Here is a 15914-nt window from a genome sequence, read left to right on the forward strand (position 1 = left end):
TACCTACAAGTGGTCCCAATCTAGATCACTCTAAAACACTTTGGCACAAGAAGGCTGTGCCCTAAAAAGGCAGGCCCTCCCATAAGGGTGGGAGAGAAATCTACCCCACTGTTCTATAAAACCCAACACAGCAAAGATATTGACTCCAAAGATATTAAAACAGATGAAATGCTAGATAAAGAATTTGAAGATAAGGAAATAAGAAAAATTATTTTTGATCCTCAAATTCTTCCAGGGCAGCCAGGTCATAATAGGAAACAAAATAATTTCCCAAGCTAAGTCAGGTGTCACATGAAAATCTTCTATATGACCCTGGAAGTCCAAGGGCTACTTTAAGACACAGGGATTTCTGCTAAAGGCAGTTATGGACTTTCCTGAAGGTTGAGATGCCACAGGGAATATCCAGACAACATTTATGACCACTATTAAAGTCTTTTACAAATACAAGTAGTTGAATGTTCAGGAAAATACTAAAAACGTGGATTTCCTATTCTACTAAAAACTAAAGGCTCATAAAGCACTCCACATTCAGGATGCTGCATCCTAGTTTTCCTTGCCAGGTCACATGAGGATAGCTTAGCTTAAGGAAGAATTTCTATTATGCTTGGAACAAGACAGAAAAAGTTACCTTTTTCATCTTCTTATGCATTTGAAAAGACTTCTATTGCCATCTCTTGAAGTTTGTAGTTTTTTTTTTTTTGTTTTTTTTTTTTTGCTTTGGTTTCGAAAATTAAGATGATGTTGTTCTCAGAAAGAATAATAAATATTGTGTTCATTCATCTTACTCTCATATAAAGAAAATTGGAATTCAGAATATCAAAAAATTTAAAGTCACTTCAGAAAAATACAGAAATTACTTCATCTTAACTCATGAAATTCATGAGGACATGTTACTTGAAGTAATGTGTGGGGGAGAGTCCTGGATGGTTTGGGGGACTTGGTATGAAGTCACTGGTACTTTAAAGATTGCTAATATTGCAAAAACTGGGCCATCCAGCCACAGATTTAAAATGTGCTCTTTACCCTAAATGAACAATAAGAAAGAACTAGCATCTCAATAAACAAAAAGCAAGACCCGTGAAAACTGAATGAGGTCTTTGAAAGTTATAAGACAGTAACTGCCTTTGTAGAATACTGTACTCAGGAAAATCTTATATAGGAACAGAAGTACTCTAAATAAACAAAACCAGAGATTCGATGACCAGAAGTACTAAAATAAATATTAGCATATTAGTTTTCTGATGCTTTTAAGATTTTCTCATTGTTTTTGCTTTTCAGTAATTTTGCTATGATCTGTCTGTTTTCATTGCATTTTTTTTCCTGCTTGAGAATTCTCAGGTTTATTAGCCAATTATTTCTGTTCTCCACCTTGAAGAAAGAATCAGACCATGATCATGACTGATATTTTTCTTCTGGAGAAGAGCAAGGTACAGCAAGCAGGCAGTGTCACTGCGCATATTGCCCTAGGGCTCCCTACAGTCTCATTATGGTGCCATTGCAAGGAGTCATTGGAGCAGGATACCAAAAAACCCACAGTTATCTCTTGATAATGTGTTTCATTAATAGGTACAAATTTCATCTATGAATATGATATTAACTTTTCTAAAGAATTGAGCATGAGGCACAAAACACTTCTCTATTTGGCTACAGTTTAATGAGAACCCATACAAATTTCAATTAGGAGCCTGAATAGTTGCCTATTTTTATTTGGGATGATATCAAATATTTCAGGATGATGCCAAATTTTAATTTAATCACAAATTGTAATAAAGCTCTGAATTAGCAGACTTGGAAGGATAAATTTATATGCAAAATATAGTCCATCACATAATCTTTTAAATTTATGTTAACAATCTTTTTTTTTTTTTCTTTTTGGTGCTGGGGATTGAACCAGGGCCTCACACATGCTAGGCAAGAACTCCACCACTGAGCCACACCTCTGCCAATGAATATCTGAGTTCAAAGGAAATAAGCTAAAGAAATACCTGCTGCAAAACTTTAAAAACCCTAAAGTGTTTTCTTATTTTGTTCTAAATACAGTCTCTCTTAGGATAACTTTATGTAAAGAGCATTTCTCTGGTGGGTGGTTTGAGTTAGTAAACACATTTATGCTTTTTCTCATTTTAAAAGCTTTGAGAACATTTAATCAGAGCATAGGATTCACTTACCAAAGACAAAATGCCATATTTTTCACTTTTGTGTCTTTGAATAGTTTCAAGTGCTTAGGAGACAGGACCCAACAGAGTTATCTGCTTTTCCTCAAATATATCTCTCTAGAGTATTATTCAGTAATGAGATTTAGAACAAACTGAGCTTCTTATCATTGGTAAATAAAGTGAAACATTGAGAAAGAAAGATTTTTTTCCTTCTTCCAAAATATGAGGACTACAACAACTACTCTATAACTCACAGTAGAGCATTAATAATAATATTTTGTCAACAAGAGGCTCTGAACTTGGAGTGTGCCTATGGGACTCTCATTTCCATAGCCATGTTTTGACTGTGGCTACCTGGATTTATTTCTGCTGAGAACTGATGATAGATTAATTTGTTTCTTCAAAAAAATTGTTCCTGCATTTCTCTTCAATTTATACTTTTTTTTAAAAAATAGCATTTCACTTTCAATATATTTAAGATGGAAAAGAGAAAACATCATGGTCAGCCTATCATCTTGATATGTATGTCATCTTTACTTATTGATAAAATGCTTAGTAACATTTATGAATTTGACATTTTAAGCCCTTTATAAACATTGATACATGTGACTCATGCAATAACAATATTTATATAAATATTATTCTCATTTTGCAAGCAGGAGAAACCAGCTGCGTTCCAGAGATATTAAGAAACTTTGTGAGATGACATTATTGGTAAGTTGGGAGTACTAGTGTTTTAACTCAGGTAGAATGTAGCTGCTCTAGAAGTTGTGTTCTTGCAAGCTTTTTATGAATATTTTTTCTCTAACCTATTTTTCTTTATTGGCTTGTCAATAAAAAAAATAAAGAAAAGCACTAGACATAAAAATTAGTACGTGTTCTCTTAAAAGGAGTACTTCAAGAAATACAAGTGGAATGGTAGATTATTTTTATTAGTTTAGGAACTCTGGAGTTGATTATTGAATGAATATTGCAGAAGAGATGATGTAAAACATGGAAATTTACTATTTGTAACCATCACTGTTTCATAAGAAGGCTAGATACATTTCCCAATACATTAAAGGAATGTGATAGGTTGGTGTTGGGCTGAGGCTCAGATCCTGGGAAACAGATTTGAGATCCCTGCAGCAGGTTAAAGAAGATGAGAAGTGCACTAGGGATAGTAGATGTGCTTATCTGGAGGTGGCAACAGTACCCAGCGAGCAGCCCCACCTGCAGACATTTCTATAGGCCTTTTTATTTTTATTTTTATATGCAGGCCAAAGAAGGCACATTGCCAACAGGTTACATAACTGAGCACATGTTCACAAGCAAATGTTTATGACCTTGAGTACATATACTAAATCAGGGTGTTTATGACCTTGGTTACATACTAAAAACATCGACAATCAGAAGCCTTGGTGAGGGAGCCTAACTATTGCCATCCTGGGCCTGCCCAACAGTTGGCTCTTCAAGTTTGAGAATAAGAGTAAAAGAGGACTGAACTGCTTTGAAAAATGAAGAGAAAATTGTATAAAGTTTCATCACCTATAAAAGTGAATATCATTTGTAAAAATTATCTTGGTTAAAGATATTAAGATCTACAATTATGTAAAACAATGACTCAGATTTCTAGATTTCTGGACACATATTTTAATTAATCATATTTTCTATTTCCCAGTATGAATTTCATGGGTTAATATAAAATATTAGTCAGGCTTTCAAGTTAATAATGTTCTGAATTTAGAACTTATAATAGTTTATTATGCATGATGTCTAATCCCTGTTAGATGAACTTGCTATATTTGATAACTAATGAACTATTTACTATAATGGTTTAGACCTGGAATGTCCCCTGCCTCCCCAACAGAAGCTCATGTTCAAGAAGTGTTGTAGTTCTCAGAGCTGAAAAGATTGGATCATGAACTCTTTGAATGCGTCAGTGGATTTGCTCTTGAATGGTCTTACTGGATTTTGGTAAAAAAAAAAAAACAAAAAAAAACAAAAAAAAAACTACAGGTAGGAAAGGCAGGGATGGGGGAAGTAGGTCACTGGGGTCTGTGTCTGTCCTTGGCCCCTTCTGGTCACTCCTCTGCTTCCCAGTTTCTGAGAGCTAAGTAGCTTTCCTCTGCCACATCACACATTTCTGCCATTATGTTTCTGCCTTGGAGCCAGCACACCTTGGACTGAATTCTCTGAAATCATGAGCCAAAACAAACTTCTCCTCCTCCAAATTGTTCTTGTCAAGTATTTTAGTCATAGTCACAAAAAGCTGAATAACACACTTACCAGTCTAACCTAGATATTATTTAATCTGTCTTTGTTACATAGCACATCATTGTATATTTACATATTAAATATTCACTATTTATCTCTTGCCAAAAGGTTCTCATTTAAATGTTATTTACCTGAATTTTAGAGGGCAGACAAAGAGAAATATGGGTTTTGATGATGTAAGGATTTGCCAGTAGCTTCAGGCATTATTCCTTTAATGCCCTGCAGCTGAGAAGACTAGCATTTGCCTCTCCTGCCAACTCCTTATCGCCTGAATTTTGGAACCAGCAGTGGCTTTACCTGATAATTCCCACCTCATTCCATTCAGTGGTAATGTAGAGCTCTCATTTCCTGCTGCTACATCTCAGGTGGCTCTTTCTCTTGACCCAACTCTAATTATCCATCTTCTATTAAACCTCATTGTTCAATACTCATTCCTTCTTCCCATTTATATCATCAGCTAAATATATTTTTATATTCTTTGTAAATGGCAAAAGGAAATAACTATTTCTTCTGAGAGACTGTTCCAAGTTTTCTCTGATTTGAGCTACTCTTCATATAGAAAATAACATTTTCTTTTCCTTCCCTTTAGGCTTATTTTATTACTTGGATATATAACCCCACCCCCTAGCTTTGGCAAAATGCTAGTCACCATACATAGAAGCACCTTTTCGAGGATCAAATATCTCCTGTGAGATAATAAAGTATGTAAGTGAACATCTTTTTGACAAATATGATTTTAGCATATTAAGTTATAAGTCATTTTCTCCTTGATTTTTTTCTTTTTAAAACTTTTTTTATTTATATATGACAGCGGAATGCTTTACAATTCTTATTACACATACAGAGCACATTTTTTTCATATCTCTGGTTGTTTACAAAATATATTCACACCAATTCATGTCTTCATATTTCTCCTGGATTTAAATAAAATGACAGTAGTAATTTAAAAACAGGTTTCAATGGCATTTGAATCAACTTATTTAAAAACACAACAGGTTTTTAATCAGGCATAAAGTCACGGGTTTTGCATTGCTCAATGAACTGTTGCTCTTTCTAATTAGGTAATTATATCCTTATCCAGGGGTCAGAATAATTAAGTTTATATCTATTTACCAAACATGTCAGTAATAGTCTATAGCAGAGGCTGATTAAACACAGCCAAAGAACTTTTAAAGATAAGTGAGAACAAATTACAGCATTTTAGAACAAAAATATAATCTAAAATATATGATACACTAATTTTTAAGCAAATAAGTAAGTATACTATGTGGAAAAATGGTAACTGAGTATGAATGTCCCTTGTTATACATTTTCTTTCCCTCAAAATATTTAACACCTTTAAAAAAACTCTTTTCCATATATAATTAGTGCTTGAGAATAATAAATACCCTGCAAATCCAAATATAGAACAGCAAAATAATGGAATATAATATGTGTGTGTTTTATTAAGTATATTAACCTTAATATTCAGTAGGCTCTTTTAGTTTGGGTGTAAAAGTCAACACATAATCTTATAATTGCCTTTTCAGATTTTATTTTATATAATTGTAGATTCTTTAAACTGTGACATATTTTAATGGTCTAATTATACCTTCTTGACTTTGTAAGAGAGACTAAATGTCCTTTGGAAAGCCATCATATGGATGACTGTAAACATTCATAAATATTGTTAAATGGTTAATACCAATGTTCTAACCTGGTTAAGTAGAAGTAACCAGTGTTGTACAAGTGCTTATGCCTTTCCTTAATTACATCTCTCTTGAACTCCAAGAGGCAACCTGTAACATGGTTGATTAATCATTTCTTCCTTTTCTTCATAGTTTTATACGCAATGTAGTTATAACTCCCAAATATATTGTTTGGTTGTAGAAAAGTAGAGTAGCAAAAACAAATTTAACTTAAGGAAAGTCAGCCAGAGTGTCTGGGTCACAGACTGACTCAAATTCCCTCAGAATAAGAAAGTTAATGATCAATGCACAAGAGGAGTCAATTGGGTGATATGACTCATAAGAGAAGAAAAATTTGTCAGATCTATTGTGAAGACTAAATGCTGATTAAGTTCAGGCAATGTAGGCTACTATGTGTGTTTTGTTTCTAAGTTTACTATGGTGTACACCAAATCCTGGGAGATATATATATGTGTATATATATATATATATATATATATATATATATATATATATATATATATATTTTTTTTTTTCCCTCGAGTTCTAGTTTAGGATTTAGCTAAGTTCTAAGAAATAAAGTAAGCTGATACATCAACCTGCATCCCACTTTTCAGAATTCTATTATTATGATCTATTCTTCTATTATTCCTACTCATTTGAGTTTGGCCTTAGAAAGTATTTTTCTTGACTGTAATTTTACAGAGGAGATTCAAATCTGATGAATATATTTAATATCCTAATCTGGAAAACCCTTAAGTACCTAAGTTTTAAAAATATTTAGGAATAGATAATTTGTATTATGTTTCTCTTCATTATGTGTTTTAATGGCAGATAGAGATAAGATAAATTGCTGTATATTCTACTAAGGCTTATATTTTTTAGTTGTAGTTGGACACATTATCTTTATTTTATTTATTTATTTTTATGTGATTCTGAGGATCGAAATCAGCACCTGCCCGTGCTAGGCAAGTGCTCTACCACTGAGCCACAACCCCAGCCCAAGACTTATTTTTTTAAAAAAAATATTTTTTAGTTATACATGGACACAATATCTTTATTTTGTCTATTCATTTTGATGTGGTTCGGAGGATCCAAACCAGTATCTCACATGTGTAAGGCTAGTTAGTACTCTGCCACTGAGCCACAACCCCAGCCCAAGGCTTACTTTTTTTTTTTTTTAATCAAGAAACAAGTAACAGTTTAACCATATGCTGTCTATGAGCAGATTCTTAATGTTCAAAATATCAGCAAAATACAGCTTGTTCCCTTTTTTGTGGTGCCTCTAAAAACCTAATAAATATTTTAAGAATCTCTTATGAACAGATCATTAATGTTTTCACAAAGTTATCAATTTCCATTAGTTGAATTGTTTCCAGAATACAACACTCAATTCCTATGGCATCATTGAAAAAAAAAAAAAAAAAAAAAACACTAATCAAACAAAAGGAAGTGTTAGGTTTTTCTTAGATTAAGAATATTGTGTATATTAAATTTTGCCTGCCTTTAATAGTTTCAATTCTGAAGTAATGTTGTTCTTGATAATATCACTAATACTCTGGGTAACAGATAAATTGAAGCATGTTTATTTAATTTGAGGACAGTTAAGGGACTAAACAAATCATTGTGAAAAATGCAAGAAAATATTTTTTAAAACAGACAAAAGCATTCAATACTAAGATAAACATTATATTGTCAAAAACTGTGAAGGGTCTGAGATTTTACCTACTTGCAAATTAACACATTTGCCTCTCATATTTTCATGGATGCTGGCAGAAGATACAAGACTCCCGGATTAGAAACACATGACTTAATCACTCACAGGATTAGCGGTAGACAGCAGTATTAGAATTTTCTTCTACAAGTTTTCCAAACCCCAATTCTCACTAGCATGGAAAGGGCCAGTTAACATTTGCATATGCCGTGCAGTACATTACAGGAGAGAAATCCTGAGTTTAGTGACCTCAAAATTTTATAATGGACAGTAAGCATGCCTGATTTTCCTCCAGAGGAAAGCCTGGACAATATGCACATCTGCTCTTTGCTCCAGAAGGGGACACTATTTAAAATTTCTAAGCCTGTAAATAAACCTGCTCTTTGCTCTGGAGTGAAGCATCAGTTCTTTGTTTTAATTTTTTTTTTTTTTTTTTTGCTAAATAAACATTCTTGAAATGATCATCCAAAACAAAGCAGCTAGTGCCTTGTCCACAGATATGCAGAAATGCAAGTGACATGGAGGGAGAATTTTTCTTTGCTTTCATTTTTATTATTTATTGGTTTATACCTTATATCAACAGACTTAGAGCTGATTCTTAAATAATTATAAAGAGAAAGTTCCTGCCACATATATTTTTATAATGCATTGGCATATCACTATGGTACCAAAAGAGAATAATTTTATAAATCAATGAAGTTAGAGATCAGTTCATATTTTCAACATTATAATCCTTGAGTTAGTGTATTTTATCATGTTCTGGTATATATTTCATAAAACAGATTAATAGTATCTTACTGTGTTAGTTTAAAATAACTTGCTAAAGCTATATATGAAAATTAACATATCTAGTCATAACAAGGTACATTATATTCATAGAAAAACCTGAGCAATATTTCTGCTATAAAATATAATATCTTATTCCATATATTTCCTGAGTTCATAAGAAAATTTATGAACTGTGATTTTTGTTTTTTAGGGTAAATATTTTGGAAAGTCAAGTTGAGTTATAAAAATAATTATTCCTAAGTTAATATTTTAAAATTGAAGTGGAATTTCTTATAATATCACTATTTCTATCTAATTAATCTTGTAACAGCTACATATTAATCTTATATACAAGTGTCAATACTGATAAGAATATATGAAAAAACTAATATTACCTAAATTTACTCTTGAAAGTATGTTTCTGACCCTCCATCTAAGTAAAATTTCTTCTGTATCGAGTATGCTTTTATTTCAAGTATACGTGGTGAAATCCTGCATACGTTTCAGGATTCAGTTTGAATGCCTCCCCCATGAGGAACTGTCTATTTAGTTCTGCTAAAATTTATCATTTTTATTCTATTATTTTGCACCTTAGAACCTGCTAGATGTTTCTTAGGTCATCTCCAGATTCTGTTCTTTTTTTTTTTTTTTCCAATTTCATTTTCTTCTTTACTCAACTGTAGAATGATTTTGGGGGAAAACAAATGCTTTGTACATCTTAGTGTCCCCTGCATAGTATTTCTAATAGTGGTTTTTGCTTGCTTCCTTGCCTTAAGTCCTTATGCTCACAGAGACAGAGATTTGCTGAAAGTGTCCATATGTAGTTAGGCCATGTGGCAGATTTCATGGTGCAGGTGGAAGTAAGTAGAAAAGAGGTCTCTTGGGAAGAGCAGGGCCTCCCATCCTGCCAGAATAATTAATTCTAGATAATAAGCAGCCTGTTCAAACTTCTTGCTTCTCTTCAGTTAAATACCCCATATCACTGATAGTAAAAGTCAAAGTCCTCACAGTGTTCTACACTGGCCTTTATGATCTACCCCCAGCCTCCTCCTTGACCCACAATCCTATTACTGGCTGCCTCTATTCACATTTGCCCAGCCAAACTGGCCTCCTTAGGGTGTACATGCTGACCCCTCTGTCTGGAGGGTTCTTCCCACAGGTAAGTTCAGACCTCATTCTTTAATTCCTTGAATCCATACTCAGGTGTTACCTCCCTAAGATGTTTCTTGCCCGCTTAATACTGGGATCTACACCTTGTACCCCTTTAGCCCTCACGGTGGTGTTTGACAGCCATACCCACTTCAGTCCCACCTCCTACTCCATAACCCTTGGTACCCTCTAAGCTGTTCTCTATATTTCTATCATTTCATGAATGTTATATAAATTGAATCATTTAATAGATGAACTTTACATTCAAAATAATTCTTGAAAATTTCTTCAAATGGTTTTGTGGACCAATTGTTTGTTCTTTCATTATTGTTGAAAATTATTCCTTTATATGGATGTACCAGTTTGTTTAGTGATTCGTTCTCAGAAGAATGTCTAAATTTTCTCTAGTTTGTGCTATAACAAGAGCTATTGTAAACACAAATATAAACAGTTTTGTGAGAACATAAATCTTGTTTTTTCTGAGATAAGTACTGAAGACTGAAATTTATGGGTCAAATTGGTCACATGTTTAGTTCATTAAGAAACTGACAAGTTGTTTTTCATGGCTTTTGTTATTACTAGCAGTCAATGATGATATAATATTTCTGCATCCTAGAATTTGACATTGTCACTGTTTTATTTTCCCCATTGTGTTAGGAATATTGTAATGTCTTGTTGTGCATTTCCCTGGTGGACATTGAACACTAAACATGACATTAAGCATCTTGCATATCCTTTCATGTACTTATTTGCCATCTGCATATCTTTGGTGAAATGTCTCTTCATTTTTTTTTTTTTTTTTGCTGATTTTCTGATTGGTTTGTTTGTCCTTTTATGGACAATTTTATGAGTTGTTTAAAAAGTGAGCCTTCTGTATCCATGGATTCCATGTTCCTAGATTCAGCCAACTGAACATTGAAAATACTTAAACAGGGCTGGGGTTGTAGCTTAGTGGTAGAGTGCTTTCCTACCATGTATGAGGCCCTGGATTCAATCATCATCGCCCCATAAAGATAAAATAAATAAAATAAAGGTGTCCATCTACAACTAAAAAAATATTTTAAAAGAATACTTAAACATTTATGGGTTTTTTTTCTTGTCAACATTTTTTAAACAGAGGATTTAAATTGTATGAGGCATCATAAGTCATCTACTGATGATTTAAGTGTATGGGAGGATATCTGTATATTATATTGCAAATACCATACCCTGACATAAGGGACTTCAGTATCTGTGAATTTTGGGGATCTTGGAATAAATTTCTTCCAGATAATTAAGGACAGCTGCTTATTCTAGATAATAATCCCTTGTTTAATATATGTCTTGTGAGTTTTTCATCTCTGTATCTTGTATTTTATCTCCTTAACTGCTTCTGTCATAGAGGAAATCAATTTTAATTTATATTGGCTTGATTTTCCAATTTACTCTTTTATGTCACATCTAATATCTCTTTGTTTGAACCTAATATCTGAACATTATTATCTTTTTATTTTATAAAAAAATTGTGGCTTTATACTTTACATTTAAGTTTATGATACATTTTTGAGTTAATTTCCATATAATCTATGAAGTTCTTCTTATAATTTAATTATTGATATGAACTGAGCTATACCTGCAACAATATCTTGTATTTCTTTGCTAAGTGATTTAATTATTCATAAATATTTCTGATTTTTCATTTGATTCAAATGTGTTGCTTATAGCTTACTGAAGCATTTGTATCATGGCTGTTTTGAAATATTTTTCAGGTAATACTAACACTTCTGTTTTGTCTTTTTTTTTCTTTTTAATATACTGGGGATTGTACCCAGCTACATCCCTAGACAATTTTTGTATATTTTTTTAGAGATAGGATATCATTAAGTGGCTTAGGGCCTTGCTAAGTTGCTGGCCTTGAACTTGCATCCTCCTGACTCAGCGTCCTGAGCCACTGGGAGTATAGGCATGCTGCACACTGAGCCTGGGCACTTCTGTCATTTTGTTGGTATCCGTTACCTTTTTTCTGAGTCAGCTTGATATATTCCTGCTTCTCTGTAAGACAAATAATTGTCAATTAAAACTTGTGTATTTTAGTATTATGAGAATGTTCATCTTATTCAAAAGCTCTTTCTCCATTGAAGAAGATCCATTTTGGCATATAAAGCTGGGGTGCTTGTTACCAAGGTGGACGTAGAAGTCCATGGTCACCATTAGCCACTGCTGACACCTGAAGCAGGTGGCTCCTAAGTTTCTACTTCCCACACAGCCTCCAGTGACAGGGTGGGTGAGGAGCGCTCTTAGTCTTTAAACCTGCAATTAGCTGTTAGCATTCTTGCAATAATGGGCAAAGGAACCTCATTACTGATAGTGGCAGTAAAACACATATCAGTTGTCTTGACTGACATGAGAGAAAGGGCTGGCAGGCTCATTACTGGTCAGTGAGGACAGAGGTCTCAGCTCTTTACTGGGCTCTCTCTCTCCAATGTGCCATTGGGGTTGTTAGGTACTGGTTACGTCCTCAGGAAATTAGCAGTTTAAGATCTGTGATATTTTGTTATATTATTAGCATATTGACTAAAATTCTTCTGTCTTGCTAGCTTGCCCCTTCTCTAGTTCTGTGGCTAGAGAGAAGAGAAATCATTTCCTTTTGTTTTTTACTTGTTAGTGTTTCCAGGTTGCCAGCTTCTTCAGTTCCAAACCGGTATATGTGAATCAAGAAAGAATCTTAGGAAAAGAACCACTGTGTTGCTCCTTGTGTCTTGAGCTCCAAGATCAATTTGTCCATCTTTTGGAGTCTTCTTATGTTTGTTTCAGATGTGACTATAGGGGTTTTATATGTAATTTGCAGGATAAATAGAGAAAAAAAATCTACTCCATATTGTCAAGAGTAGAAATCATTCTGATTGATGTTTATTTTGGTTACCAATATTCCCCAAATGTCTATAACTGCATCTGGCACAAAAAAAGTTGCTAATTTTGTTAGCCCTTAACTAAATTTAATAAATAATTATCAGATTATGATAATCTCATTAAATGGTTGTTAATTTGTTAATTAAAATATAAGAATTCATATTTGTAAATTACTAATTAGTAATGTGTCATATGCATTAGCTTCCAAATGTTTTTACAAGATCCCTGTGCTCTACATTCTTATCCAGTTAAATTTTGGTTGCCAAAAGTAAAATAAGTAAACTATGAAATACAACTGTATTCTAGTCTTATATAGAAATCAGCCAGGTATGATGACATGTGCCTGTGATCCAGTGAGCTGGGAGGCTGAAGCAGGAGAATTGTAAGGTCAAAGCTAGTGTGGGCCATTTAGTGAGATCCTGTCTGAAAACAAAAACTTTAATATTCAATGGAATATTACTCAGCTTTAAAGAAGAATGAAATTATGGCATTTGCCAGTAAATGGATGGAGTTGGAGAATATCATGCTTACTAAAATAAGTCAGTTCCCCAAATCAAAGACTGAATGTTTTCTATGATATGCAGATGCTAATTCATAATAAGAGGGGACATGCTAGGGAAGAATAGAGTTACTTTAGATTAGGTAGAGGAGAATGAAGGAAGGGGAGGGAATATGGGGATATGGAGATAGGAAGAATAGTAGAATGAAACAACATTATTACTATATATATATATATATATATATATATATATATATATATATGACTGTATGACTGATGTGATTCTAAAATGTGTACAATCAGAAAAATGAGAAATTATACCCCATTTATGTATGATATATCAAAATGCATAAATGCATTCTACTGTCATGAATAACTAATGAACAAAAAAGGACTGGGTCTGTAACTCAGTGGTAGTGTGTTCCTGGGTACCATTCACAGTACTTCAAAGAAAAAATAAATCCATCTGTAAGATATCTGTAAAGTTCCAAATATAAACAATGTGTTGAGGGTGCTTCTTACACTTCCTGACCTTTTCTCTTTCCCCTCTTCAATTTTTCACATTGTGTTAGACACTTTTGTACGTGTTGATGGGGCCCCTTGGTCAGTGTCTGCCAATGATTTCTACTTCATGTTCTTCCTCAGGGTTTGGAAGTCCACATAGTACATGTAGCCTGGAAATCGATGAGAGTTAATCCAAAGAACAAAGCACAAATGATGGAAGATGGGAATTGGTGAATCTGTGAACTCAACATTTTTAGAGTAACAGTTCGATTTACTGTTCCAGAGGGTCCCAAATGAATGAGCCATAGTTTCATACAGACATGGCCAACTTAATACTATATTCTTTATATGTACTTTTCCTCTATTCCTTTCTTCCTCTCTCTTACTGTTGCTTATTGGAATTTCTTCTCAGTTGTCTGTAATCAAATCCCTATTTCAGACTTTATTTAGAAGGACCAAATCATTAGTTAAAATAATTCCATTATATATCCCATTTCGCCTATGAAGAATTTGTAAACAATAATGTTTATATTTATCTCAAGAGTGATGAAGTCATTCACATCAAGGTCAGCTACAGGTGTAGTAGCTATAACACTTTGTACAAGAAATTATTATGTTGGTCAAATATTCAGGGCATGTTTCCATGGTGAATTTTGTTAAAGCAGAAAAAGCACAAGCTCCAGTTAAACACGGTAGTGACCGTATTTTTATATTTCCTTGTCATTCAAATTTCTGTCAATAAATGTGTCAGTGAGTATAAATTTCACAAAGAAATTCAGCCACTGTTTCTGAAATGAGGATAAAAAACATATGAGTGATTATTATATGCACTGAAATTTGCAGACTGTTGGACAGAACATTGATCTTTAATAACTGTCTGTTGTTGAATATTTTAAATGGTATTTACTACCGCGCAGCATTAATAGAGCATAAAACACATCTGAGTTAATCACTTTGTCTTGCATGTTGTGTTTAATTAAATAATTATTATAATACTCATTCTTCAGTTTTTATACATCCTTCTCTGAACTTAAAAGTTTGTCTCCATTAATAATATCAATATTTTATGTGTAACAAATATTATCAATCTCAATAGAACAACTTAATAAATTATGAAAAACGTTCTCTCCCTGAGCTGACATATTTAATGGGCTCATTATTTTTCCTTGAGGAACAGAGGTAATGGATTATGCATTTAAAATTGAGACTTCTTGTAAACCATTCTATTCTTTCTGACATGATTTTAGGCAGGATAAAAAGTAAACACTAATGGATTATTTGATTAGAAATGTGAAAAAAAATATTGCCAGTAAGGGGGAAAATGTGTATACTGTCTTTAAAGAATATTTAAGATTGATCTAATTTTTTAAATTCAGTTTTACCAGCCTAGAAATACCTTTTAAAATTCCTGGGGACAAATATTAGAATTTCTTTAAATGTCATAAAACGAGAATGAATAAAACCCTGAGCTATAAACATAAAATAATCACTGTGATGAGCTTGATTCTTGATCTCTGGTCTCTACAGCTAACTCAATATTTTATTCTGTGTTTCCCTAGAAACAAATGCTGAGACTAAGATTTGAGGGCAAGTAGGTTATTTGGAAGGTGATCACAGGAAACACTTCTAAAAGAGAGGATCAGTAGTCTAAGGAAGTTATTCCCTCTGCAGGCAATCAAGTATAGAATAACCCAGGATGTAATGAACTTAGGTCCTGTTCAACATATTTCCATTCATAATTGACTGAAGGTAGTCCCTGTGTGTGTTAATTTCCAAATGCATCCGAACTTATTTGCATAAGCAGAGCACATTCTCCTGTATCCACAGAAATAATTCAAGCACATAGTCACTGGTTCTTACATTAAGAAGCTATTACAGGCATGCCCCTGTAATCCCAGAGACATGCCTGTAATCTCAGAGGCTCACGAGGCTGAGGTAGGAGCATCAAAGCCAGCCTCAGCAACTTAGAGAAATCTTGACTCATTATAAAATATATAAAGGGCAGGAGATATGGCTCAGTGGTTAAGTACCCTTGGTTCAATCCCCAGTACCAAAAAAACAAAACAAAGAAAAAACAAAAACACCAAAACCCAGTGCCTCCCCCCCAAAAATACTATTGATAGGAGGCTATTCAGAGTAAGCTGCCAAAGGGATGAGGATGAGACACCAAGAGCATCTGCTACAGTCTATCTTTTAAATCAGTGAGATTCAGCTTGGCCCCATATTGATTGGATTCTGTGTGTCTCTGATTCTACAAGTGGTACCAATTAAAAAATAAGACATTGCTCTGGAGCTGTATATCCCATTCTGCA

The sequence above is a fragment of the Callospermophilus lateralis genome, chromosome 12 (assembly GCF_048772815.1).
Source record: "Callospermophilus lateralis isolate mCalLat2 chromosome 12, mCalLat2.hap1, whole genome shotgun sequence".
Taxonomy (NCBI): Eukaryota; Metazoa; Chordata; class Mammalia; order Rodentia; family Sciuridae; genus Callospermophilus; species Callospermophilus lateralis.